We start from the raw sequence: 13,411 nt of genomic DNA, 5'->3' as shown, positions 1-13,411 counted from the left end.
GCAGGGCTGGGCCACATCTCAGTGGCTGCAGGGACACTTGTCCATCCTAATGGGTGCATTTTAGTCCGGGTCCTGGCCCATCTTGGTCATGCCCCTTTCTGCTTTAACAAGGTCAAGATGACAACATTCCAAGTCCTCTAACAAGGATTGCCTCTGACACCTTTTAGGCATCCAATAAACATTTACTGAGCACCTACTATGTGTCACTGTTCTAGGCCCTGGGGATACAAAATCTTACTCTCATAAAGGAGACAGACACTAAACAAGAAATGGGATATGTAAATGAGATCGTTTGAGTGAGTGATAAGAACTCTAAGAGACACAAAACGGGGTAAATGGAGACAGAAAGTGTGGGAGGCAGGGGGAGGGCAACATATTAGATAGAGCGGTCACAAGAGGCATCTTTGAGGAGAGAACACCTGAGCTGAAAGAAGGGAACCAGATGTGAGGGACGAGAACCCTTAGCAGAGGAAACAGCAAATGCCAAAGCCCTGAGGCAGGAGTAAGTTTGGTGCATTTGAGGAACAGAAAGGAGGCTGATGTGGCTGAGTGAGCAGGGAGGAGAATGTGGGTTTATTTCAGGCCAGTGGAAGGTTTTAGCATTATCTAGACTCAGTAACCTTTGGGAAGATTCAGTAGGTTTGCTAACCAGCAAGAGGAAAAAGTCTCCACTTTTCTTAGCTCCTCTGAGAGGAACAGACAGCCTTTCCGGGTGCCGGCTGAGTGTGGGCCTCGGGGCTGCCACTTCCACACTGGCTGGTCCCCACCTTAAAAGCCAGACTCTAAAAACTGTTGTGAGACAATTACCTTTTGGTCCCACCAAGACTCTGGTAGTTTTGCTGCCAATAGCAGGCACACACCAATCCTACCTGCCTGTATCCTCTGCGGCTCTTCTGCCCAATCCCGTCCCTTCCTATAGGGTGACATTGCTCTCGCTCAGGCACCTGGGGACAGCCAAGAAGTCAGGGGCTCTCCACTGTGGCCCCAGGAATCCTGAGAAGCTCCGGGCTCCACCCAGTCTCCCAGCCCCAGAACTTCCTGCTGGCAGCAGCAGGGCGGCACGGTGGCCCCCAGGGCTCCCATAGATTGAGCAAGAGGGCATAGGAATGGGCTGTTCCCAGAGTGCACCCAGAGGAAGGGCACTCAGGAGGCCAGAGAATGGTGACACCCTTGTTGCTGTGAGGTTGGTGAGGAGCGGGGGGCTTCAAGGGATGCAGGCTCCTCATTCAGCCTCAGTCAAGCTCTAGAAGGATCCACGATGGCCAGTATCTCCCCTCTACAGCTCCCCTTCACTTTCTAGACCTGTATCCTTGAGTCTTCACCTGTGCTACAGAGACAGGACATGGAGAAATAACTACCAACATTCCAATGCCTATTAGATGCCAGGCCCTGTGCTAAAACACTTTATACTCTTTCACTAGCTCATTTAATGTTCCTTCAACCCAACGAGGTAGGGATAATACCTTCCATTTTACAGATAAGAATATGGGTGCTGACCTGTCCAAGGTAGTAAGTGGTGAAGGGAAATTTGTCTTACTTCAAGTCTAGGCTCTTTTTAGGATATTATACCATCTTTTCAGCTAGTTCCAAGCTCCAGGATTTCTCCCCTCACAGGGATTGCAGGTTTGCTCCAGCCAGTCCCCTTGACCCATGGAGGCTTGACCAAGAGGCCACTCAGTATCTGGGAGGCCAGACAGGGACATTTCTCCCTGAATGGGATGCCCCTGACCAGATCTTCCAGGAAACCCAAGTGGCTGACAGAAGAAGTGTCAGCTCCGGGCCAAAGGAACCCCTAAGATGTCCTTGGCTTGGACAATTGCTGGGAACCACACAGCCAGCTGGACTCCGCAGCTCAGCCTTTGGGACCATAGGATCCTGTCACTGGGACCCCCAGCACCACCCCTCCCCAATACCTGAGCATTTGCTCAGGGCCCCAATTCAGCCTGAGCACTGGCTCTGGCTGAGCTCAGTGTGGCTGAGAACTGTCTCAGCAGGATCCTTCAGTCAGAGACCAAGACCAGATGCTGCTCTGAGCACCGCCACCTGGAGTGGTGCTGGGGAGGGAGACCCAGCCTGGAATAGCTGGAGGAGCCTGTCCCCCAAGCGTAGCTGACTGCAGCCCACCATGCGTGTGTGTGGGGCAGGGATGCAGGGTTTGGAGACGTGCTGAGAGCTCCCTGGAAGGCAAGGCTCAGCTCTCCTGCAACTCTGAGCGGCAGATGCAGGGAGAGGTCAGTGATTATTCTAACATCTGAGGGGACAGAGTTGCTGCCTTAACTTGTAGAGACCTCCCTCCACACACCATCCCTCATCCCCTCACTGGGAGGGGCCTTGCTCCCAATGGAAGGGCTGGCCTAGGCCCCACTGGTTTCACATTTAGTTCTGACTCCAAGCCCCTTTGACTGTCCATGTCCCCAAGAGCTGCAGCAGCAGGACTGAGATGGGAACACCAGAGATTGCCCTAGATTAGCAGTTCCCAAATGCTGGTTCACAGCTGACTGCATGAAATCTGTTGGCACTGTGTTAAAGTACAGATTCCTGGGGCACCAGCCTGGACATTCTTTTTTTTTTTTTTTTTTTTTTTTGGCTTTTAGTCCACACTTTTATCAGTTTAGAGAAAAAGGATGACAATAAATGAAGACATCTAACATCTTAAGAGTTAAACAGGGACTAAGCATTATGCTAGGTACTTTATATACATCATCTTGTATAATCTGACACCACTCCATCTACAGCCTGGATGTTCTGATCTATTAGATCTGGGGGCAAGCCCCAGGAATTTATTATTTTTAAAAAATATCCATACTTGATTCTGGTGTGCCTCCAGGTCTCTCTCTCTCTCTTTCTCTACCCCTCCCCCCCGCCCCACCAAGCCCCTGCCAGGCTTCCTGATAAACTCTAAGATCTGCAACCATCTTTCCTGAGCCATGCCTTCAAAATTAGTGATCTAGTTAACCATGGAATCATGGAATCCAGCCTGGTGAGGTGGATCCTTTCCCAGGATAAATGAAAGTGTTCCACTCATACCAAATGTCCTTGGGCTGTTCGTCTGACACTAGTAGGCAAGAGCCTCTTAACCATGAGAGGCAAGTGAAGAACTAATTCGGAGCATAAACAGCTCTACACTATGAGGACCACTCTGAACGCCAGATTGATAATTCAATAGAAATTGCATGTCTGCTGCACGCCCTCTGCTGGTAAAATTAGTGAAGGCTGGAAAGTGTTTACTGGTAGTTTTTCTAATGGGTGCTGACCATGTCCTGGCAAGGAAGCCCATACGAAGGAGCTAATTCTGGTCCCAGTTTGGGCACGTAGACACCTGGAACTAGAGAGGTTACTAATTAAAAAATATTGAGGTGTAATTGATATATAAAAGCCGAACATATTGACTTCATACAATTTGATGAGTTTGGACATATGCACACACTCCGTGAAACCATCATCACAGTCAAGGTAATAAATACATCTGGGGACTTCCCTGGTGGTCCAGCGGTAAAGAATTTGCCTTGCAGTGCAGGGGACACAGGTTCAGTCCCTGGTTGGGGAACTATGATCCCACATGCTGCAGGGCAATTAAGCCTGAGGGCCGCAACTACTGAACTCAGCTCCCGTGTGCCTCAACTAGAGAGCCTGCATGCTGCAAACTACACAGTCCACATTCCCTGAAGCCTGCGTGCCACAACTAGAGAAGAGAAACCCACGTGCCACAACTGGAGGGAGAAAACCCGCATGCCACAGCTAGAGAGACGCCTACGTGCCACAATGAAAGATCCCGCATGCCGCAACCAAGACCCGACACAGCAAAATAAATAAAATAAAATAAAATAAAATAAAAAATAAACATAACCATCCCCTCCAAACGTTTCTTTGTTCCCCCTGCTTTTTGTGTCAAGAACACTTAAAATTTGACCCACCATCAGTCCCTCCCATCAGGAAGCACGCATGAGCCTCCTAGATAGCTTCCTCCACAAGAGGGCAGACAGCAGTGTCAAGCAGTATCAGCAGTATTTAGTCTTGCGGAACTGAAAACCACAGCCACAGAAAGAGAGAGAAAATGAAAAAGCAGAGGACTTTGTACCACATGAAGGGACAGGATAAAACCCCAGAAAAACAGCTAAATGAGGAGGAGATAGGCACCTTTCCAGAAAAAGAATTCAGAATAACGATGGTGAAGATGATCCAGGACTTTGAAAAAAGACTGGATGCAAAGATCAAAAAGTTTACCAAAGACCTAGAAAAATTAAAGAGCAAACAAACAGAGATATGCAGCACAATAACTGAAATGAAAAATACACTAGAAGGAACCAAGAGCAGATTAACTGAGGCAGAAGGACGAATAAGTGACCTGGAAGACAGAATGGTGATCATCACTGATGCCAAAAAGAATAAGGAAAAAAGAATGAAAAGAACTGAAGACAGCCTAAGAGACCTCTGGGACAATTTTAAACGCACCAACATTCGCATTATAGGGGTCCCAGAAGGAGACGAGAGAGAGAAAGGACCTGAGAAAATATTGGAAGAGATTATAGTTGAAAACTTCCCTAACATGGGAAAGGAAATAGCTTCCTAAGTGCAGGAAGTGCAGAGAGTCCCAGGCACGATAAACCCAAGGAGAAACAAGCCAAGACATATAGCAGTCAAATTGACAAAAATTCAAGACAGAGAAATGTTATTAAAAGCAACAAGGGAAAAACGACAAATAACATACAAGGGAACTCCCATAAGGTTAACAGCTGATTTCTCAGCAGAAACTCTACAAGCCTGAAGGGAGTGGCACGATATATTTCAAGTGATGAAAGGGAAGAACCTACAACCAAGAATACTCTACCCAGCAAGGATCTCATTCAGATTGGATGGAGAAATCAAGAGCTTTACAGACAAGCAACAGCTAAGAGAATTCAGCACCACCAAACCAGCCCTACAACAAATGCTAAAGGAACTTCTCTAAGCGCGAAACATAAGAGGAGAAAAGCACCTACAGAAAGAAAAACAAAACAATTAAGAAAATGGTAATAGGAACATACATATCGACAATTACCTTGAATGTAAATGGACTAAATGCACCAACCAAAAGACACAGACTGGCTGAATGGATACAAAAACAAGACCCATATATATGCTGTCTACAAGAGACCCACTTCAGACCTAGGGACACATACAGACGGAAAGTGAGGGGATGGAAAAAGATATTCCATGCAAATGAAAATCAAAAGAAAGCGGGAGTAGCAATACTCATGTCAGATAAAATAGACTTTAAAATAAAAAATGTTACAAGAGACAAGAAGGGACCTTACATAAAGATCAAGGGATCCATCCAAGAAGAGGAGATAACAATTATAAATATATATGCACCCAATATAGGAGCACCTCAATACATAAGGCAAATGCTAACAACTATGAAAGAGGAAATGCAAGGCAGAAATAGAGACACAGATGTGGAGAACAAACACATGGACATCATGTGGGGAAAGCGGGGAGGGTTGGGGGGAATGAATTGGGATATTGGGATACCAAATTGTACACTCTAAATATATGCACCTCAATACATAAGGCAAATGCTAACAACTATGAAAGAGGAAATGCAAGGCAGAAATAGAGACACAGATGTAGAGAACAAACACATGGACATCAAGTGGGGAAAGCGGGGAGGGTTGGGGGGGGGTGAATTGGGAGATTGGGATACCAAATTGTACACTCTAAATTGCCTGTTAACTGTATCTCAATAAAAGTTCTTAAAAAAAAAAAGAACACTTAAAATTTGTTAAGACGGTGGATCTCATGTTAAGGGTTACTCTTTAGTGAAGCTACCTTCACTAAATCACTGGGGTTTAACTCTTCTAAGGGAAATCTGTGACCCCTGGTGAGAACGATGACCCTGACAGCAGGAAGGGAAGGGAGACACTGAGAAGCACTTCATCTGTCCAGGGAGACAGAGTTTGAAGCTGGGTAGGTTAGTAACCCTGGGAGCCTTAAAAGAGACCCCTGGGGTCACCGGGAGAGTCCCTTAATCCATGACACATTTGAAATAGTCAGAAATGGACTTCATTACCTGAGCTGACTCTGTGGTTGGTACTTAATCTCTTCTCCAGCAATAAAGGAAGTTTTGTGACCCACTGCATTTAATCTTTTTAAAAAAATTTTTAAAAATTTATTTGGCTGCATCAGGTCTTAGTTGTGGCACAAGGGCTCTAGAGTTTGTGGGCTTAGCTGCCCGGAGGCATGTGGGATCTTAGTTCCCTGATCAGGGATCAAACCCGCGTCCCCTGCATTGAAAGGTGGATTCTTAACCACTGGACCACCAGGGAAGTCCCAGTCACTGCATTCAATCTTATATTGGAGGACGCGTCAGGGAAAAGCACGGATAAGAAACCCGGCTTATCTGATTCTTACCCACCAATCCCAGGTGGAAACTATGATGCTTCAGATAAAGGGGGAGAAGCCAGGTATTGTGGTCCTGCCTATACTTCCAGGGAGATCATTACATGTGAAGGATGATATTAGATCTAGCCTAATTTTCAACTTCAACTCCAACTCAAATAATGACAATTATTAATGACAGCTAACTTTTATTGTCTACTCTGCACTGCTAAGTACTAGGTTAGGTTATGTGCTTAACATGGACTACCATGCTTGATCGTCACAGTAACCTCTGAGGCACAGAATGATCAAAGCAAAAAGCCCGGACTCACACCGCTGCCCAGTGTCAGAGCAGGGGCTAACCCAGGTCTGTCTAACTGCAGAACCAGACCACAACGTTAACTTCTTTATCTCTATTTCTTTCAAGCCTGGAAGGAAGCTGTGTTCTTGGGCCTGAGACTAATGGCTCCACTCTTGCTGCATTCAGGATGAAATAGTAGATTAGTTGGGAGTTGATCCCAGATACCAGGGCTTGATCTGGTGAGATCACTCTTAGCCCAGGGATAGGTCCAGAACCTGGGGGTAGGGACTGAGTAGGTACCTAAGGATTGAACTGTCCTCCTAGGAGGAGAGGGCAGTGCAGGGGCATAGAAAGTCTAGAATGGGTTGGCTCTAACAGTAGAGACTTTAAAAAAGAGATATTTTGGAAAAGCTTCTTGCACCATTTGAGAGACAGGACGAAATGACCTTTAAGAACCTTTCCAGGGACTTCCTTGGTGGCACAGTGGTTAAGAATCTGCCTGCCAATGCAGAGGACATGGGTTCGATCCCTGGTCCGGGAAGATTCCACATGCCACAGAGCTACTAAGCCCGTGTGCCACAACAACTGAGCCTGCACTCTAGAGCTAGTGAGCCACAATTACTGAAGCCCATGCCCCTAGAGCCCATGCTCCACAACAAGAGAAGCTACCGCAATGAGAAGCCTGCGCACTGCAATGATGAGTAGCCCCTGCTTGCCACAACTAGAGAAAGCCCACATATAGCAACACCCAATAAATAAATAAATAATTTTTTTTTAAAGGAATTGCCTGGTGGCATAGTGGTTAAGAATCCACCTGCCAATGCAGGGGACATGGGTTCAATCCCTGGTCTGGGAAGATCCCACATGCCGTGGAGCAACTAGGCCCATGCACCACAGCTACTGAGCCTGTGCTCTAGAGTCCGCAAGCCACAACTATTGAGCCACATGCTGCATCTACTGAGACCTGCGCACCTAAAGCCCACTTGCCGCAACTAGGGAAAACCCATGCACAGGCAACAAAGATCCAATGCAGCCAATACATAAATAAATTTAAAAAATCATGTCCATTCATATGAATAATACCGAGAATGGTGTGATTGTGCGCTTGCTTTTTTCTATGGCTGTATGCATTTTAAGTCAGTTATGAAGATAATGAAGTTTAGGCCTTTGGATAAGGGTTACTTCCCTGTCTGCAGATCAGAAGTCAGCTTTGAAATTGTGCAGATCTTCCATTAAAGAAAATGCTCAGATTTGACCAAAGCCAGGGCAGGGAGGATGGTGCTTCCATAATGTAAACAAGTCAGTACTTCCTGATACCATTTTATTTTCAGAATAAGAGACCTCAGTTTGTTCCTCTGTAAAATAGGACTGAAAATCATCTTTACAGGACTTTTTGAAGTTTTAAATAATATACGAAGTGTACTTTATGGGTAAACATTTGTATATTATACTTTATTCAGTTCCCCTAATATAAAGGGCATTAGGAAGAAACAAAAATGGAAGACTATTCAGGTTTTTCCAGATCATTCAGTTTTTAAAAAGTTTATTTATTTTTGGCTGCATCAGGTCTTAGTTGCGGCACGTGGGATCTTTTGTTGCAGTGTGTGGGCTTCTCTCTAGTTGTGGTGTGAAGGTTTTCTCTTCTCTAGTTGTGGCGCATAGGCTCCAGGGCACATGGGCTCTGTAGTTTGTGGCACGCAGACTCTCTAGTTCAGGCGTGCGAGCTCACTAGTTGTGGCATGCAGGCTTTGTTGCCCTGTGACATGCAGGATCTTAGTTCCCTGACGGAATCAAAGCCACATTCTTTACCACTGGACCACCAGGGAAGTGCCCAGATCAATTTTAAAAATAAAGCAGTGTTGAATATATTCTTCTTTTATTCAGAACTTTGAGGTAATTTGACCACACAGCCACTTGAAAGTTACTGAGATAACTAAATCAACTTTTAAAATCACTTCAAAGTGTGGTCTGTAGGACATTCGAGTCAATCAATAAATAGACAACTGGTTAAATAGCCTAATTTTCTAAGCTTGAGATATTTACTGATTTACCCAAGGATTCTTATGCTTTGAGGCTCTGAAGATTTGCTAGATAGAAATACCCCATTCTAAACATTTTATCAAGAAAGATAAACTTGCACAACTTCAAACATTCCTTCTGTTCTATGTTATAATCAACCTATTCAGGTGGATATACTGGAGAAAATGGAGGACAGAAAAGGAGATAAGGGGCACACAGAGCAATTTCCAGATTGAATGAAAATATCCCTAACTTCTGAGAAAGGCAGTTACTTTGTAAGGCCACTTTACTGCTGGTATTTAGAATTACACTTTTTCATAAAATTACTAGTATTAGATAAGATGCTGAGATTCCTGGAAATGAATTCCTGGTAATAATCATTAAAAAGTTTCCTGTAAAGATGGGATTCTTTCAGCACAAAAGGAATGTTTTCATCCAAAGCAGATTGGACTCTGTACTCATTTTTAACAAGGCAGTGTCTTTTCATTGTCTTGACAGGAAAAGCCAGAACTACCCTCATTTCCGACATTAGACAATTATACCACGTGTAACTGAAGCACTGTGATAAGCTGTCATCCACCCTGCAGTTTGGAGGAATGTATTGCAAGACCTGGGAACCATAAGCCAAAGTTACGGATAACCACAGTGCTGATGGATTGCCTCTAAAGCTGTCAATGAGAAGATTCCACTGATGTGTAGTTCCCAGGGTCTCCTTCCAGCGGTAGTAATAAGTAGTAACAGCAATGAGAGCAATCACGGCAGGAGCAGCAGCAGGAATAGTACTAACATTAGCAGTACTAGGGTAAGCAGCAGCATGTATCAAGCGCTTATTTTTGTCAGGCCAGTGCCAAATTTTATACACACACACACACTTTTCACTGATGAGGAAGCTGAGATGTGACAAGTTTAGGTAACTCACTCAAGGCTAGGTTCAAACCCAGAATTTAAACCTAGGACTCTCTAGAGAGGTGGGATGGGGGGGGGGGGGTGGCAGGGAGGCTCAAGAGGGAGGGGATATGGGGATATATGTATACATATAGCTGATTCACTTTGTTGTACAGCAGAAACTAACACAACACTGTAAAGCAATTATACTCCAATAAAAAGAAAAATAAACCTAGGACTATCTTATTTCAAGGCTGAACTCCATACCACCATACATCCCAGTGGTATGGATAGATATTTTTCTGTATGGAGGATTAAAAACAGTAGAAGAGGGGCACTGTAGCCTCTCCAAGTTGACTGATGACAGCAAAATTTTCCAGGTGGTTGAATACCAAAGAGAGGAGTGAGGCTGTAGAAGGATCCCAAAATCAGAGAATTGAGGTGTGTGAGTATGAGTATGAGGCAAACCATGATGTGATCAAGTACAAGGCAGTGTAATTTAGGGGAAATACCCTAATACTATTTATAAGAGACAGTTATGACTCAAATGAACCTAGGAGCATTCATACATGTTCCCTAAAAATAGAAGTCTGGTGGACTTGAAACACCAAAAGCTAATGGTATACCTACCTTTAGTACTCTGTGCTTCAACAATGATTCTCAAGAAAGACGTACTGGGTTAGGAAAAGAAAGTTAACAGAAAGTGGTGTGGAAGATGGGAATGAAAAATAGGGGGAAGATTAGGGCCATTCTATCTGAATAAAATGAAGGTAGAAATAAAATCAGGAAGGGTAGTAGTAGACTAACAATAATAGTAACAATGATGACTTACTTATACTCCTGGCTGCCAATCATCATTCTAAGTGCTATATACACGAATTAATTCGTTTAATTCACTCAACCCTATGTATAGGTGCTGTAATTTGCATTTGACAGATGAGGACATTGAAGCACAGAGCCCAAAGTAAAATATCTAGCTGTTGGCCGGGCAGGAACTCCAAACTAGATAGTCTGCTGCAGGCCCTGGGCTCTTAGCCACCCCGCCAAACCGCCTCTTTAAGGTACAAGGGATGCTTTACTGTGGACTTTGGGATCGAAGCTCATCATCTTACTATCAAGGAAAATCTCTTGAAGCTGTTTAAGCAGGAAGTAAACTTTACAGAGTAAGAAACTCCTTAATAGATAAAAATCGGCTGAAAATAGTAATAGTTTCAAGGAAAGTAGGCAAGTGGGTAGATTTGATAAGCTAAGGGTGAGTTACAGAGAGAAGTTAGATAATAATTACGTGTATAAGAGTGTGAAGCTTCTTGAGTTTGAAACAATGTAAAGTGACCATATCTTTCAACACAAATTATCGGTCTGTTCCAGTTAGGTATTTCTTATACTTTACGACCACAATCATGAGCACACAATTTTTTTTTTCCTGATATAATTTCCAAAACTATGAAAATGGATATTGCTAGTCTCCAGTTTCATACTCCATCTTTTTTTTTTCCTTTTTTTTTTTTGATTTTTTATTTATTTATTATTTTTTTGGGGGTACACCAAGTTCAATCATCTGTTTTTATACACATATCCCCGTATTCCCTCCCTTCCTTGACTCCCCCCGCCCCCGAGTCCCCCCCACCCTCCCCGACATACTCCATCTTACAAGTGATTCATGAACATGAATGAAATGTCTAGGAGTTCACCTTAGTCAACACTCTCACCCAACTATTTTTTATTTCCCAGTTCAGAAAATCTGACTAATGATTATTCTAGGTCAGCATTCTCCACACTATATCTTATGGAGATGAATGTTTAGAAGTTATTAATTATTGGAGGTGAAATTCCAGGGTCAAATTTTTTTTTAGAGAACCATAGACCACATGTAGCATGAAAAATCCCACAATAAAGAATCTATTTAACTGTAACCCAGCATCTCCTAAATTTGACCATGGCACTTTTATTCTGCAGGTCATTTACAAATTATGGGCAACAGCTCTAAACCTAGATTCCTTTTTTTACAGAAACAGAAGAGTATTAACCTTTTACAAGAGTACATGTAGAGAGTTAACTATGACTAAGGGTAAATGGGGGATTTCATTTTCTCAGTGTAGAAAAACTACCTGTTTCTGCTATTGGGGAGAGTGGATGTAGCATTCTGAATTCACTTTCTTCTAAGAACAAATTTTAAGGAGGTTTAAGTATAACAAAAATACAATAATAAAATCTAAGAACTCCAGAATAAGTTAGTACTCACATTTTACAGATAGGGCATCTGAGGTCAAGGATACTGCCACTTCTCTGGTGTTCTTCTCACATCACTAGCCATGCCTCAGTCTCCTCTGCTGAATCTTTCTCATCTCTCTAACTGCTTATTGTTGGAATGCCCCGGGGCTTTATCTGTGGACCTTGTCCATTCTCTACCTCTACTTTATCCCTTGGAAATCTCATACAGTCTTGTGACTTAAAAAAAAATTTCAATGTTATTGACAGCCTGGACATCTCCCTTAAATTCCGTGCTCACACATGAGAATGTTCATGACACCCCCACTTGGATATCTAATAGGCATCTCAAATTCAAACATGTCACAAATCAAAGTCCTCATCTTCCCTTCCACATCTGCTCCTCTTTTAGTTTTCTCCATCTCAGTTAGTATCAACATCATCTTCCCAGTTGCTAAGGTTAATGACCATGCTGTCTCCCACAACACTTTTTCTTTCACACCTCACATCCAAACTATCAACAAATTCTGTTGGCTCAACTTCCACGATATAGCCCCAATTGAACCACTTATAAACCTACACTCTTCCCATCCTAATCCAAACCCCTGTTATCACCCACCTGGATTATTACAATTAGCTTCCTAGCTGATCTCCCTGATTCTGCCCTTGGTCCCCTGCGTCTTATTCTCAAGTCAGCAGCTAGAGTGATCCTGTTGACTGTACTTAAGAATTTCTGTTTTTCACTGAGGTATAAAACACTCCTGTATTTATCTGGAGAGGGTATAGAGAAAAGGGAACCCTCCTACACTGTTGATGCAAATGTAAATTGGTGCAGCCAGTATGGAGGTTCCTTAAAAAACTAAAAATAGAGTAACCATATGATCCAGCAATCCCAAGACATGGAAGCAACCTAAGTGTTTACTGACACATGAATGGATAAAGAAGATGTGGGACACACACACACACAATGGGATACTACTCAGCCATAAAAAAGAATGAAATAATGTCATTTGCAGCAACATAGATGGACCCAGAGATTATCATACTAAGTGAAGCAAGCCAAAAAGAGAAAGACAAATATCATATAACATATGTGGAATCTAAAAAATGATACAAATGAACTTATTTATAAAACAGAAGTAGACTCACAGACATAGAAAACAAATTCTGGTTACCAAAAGGGAAAGGGGGGAGGGATGAGTTTGGAATTTGAGATTAACAGATACACACTACTATAAATAATATAAACAACAAGGATTTATTGTATAGCACAGGGAACTATATTCAATATCTTGTAATAACGTATAATGGAAAAGAATATGAAAAAGAATATATATGTATAACTGAATCACTTTGCTGCACACCCAAAACATTGTAAATCAACTATAGTTCAATAAAAAATAAAAATTGGAAAACAAAACAAAAACATTCCTTTGTTCAAAATCCACTAATGGCTTCCTTTCCCAGAATAAAAGTCAAATCTTCACAATTACCTGTAAGGCCCTATATTACATGGTCCACATCACCTCTCAGGCCCCATCTCCTAGTACTGACCCCCCTTCCCCCCAACTCTACTCCAGCCCCATTAGTCTTGTTACTGTTTCTTGAGCCAGGCATGATCCTACTTCAGGGCCCTTCTTT

The sequence above is a fragment of the Hippopotamus amphibius genome, chromosome X, assembly GCF_030028045.1.
Source record: "Hippopotamus amphibius kiboko isolate mHipAmp2 chromosome X, mHipAmp2.hap2, whole genome shotgun sequence".
Classification (NCBI taxonomy): domain Eukaryota; kingdom Metazoa; phylum Chordata; class Mammalia; order Artiodactyla; family Hippopotamidae; genus Hippopotamus; species Hippopotamus amphibius.
Note: the sequence above shows the minus strand (reverse complement) of the source record.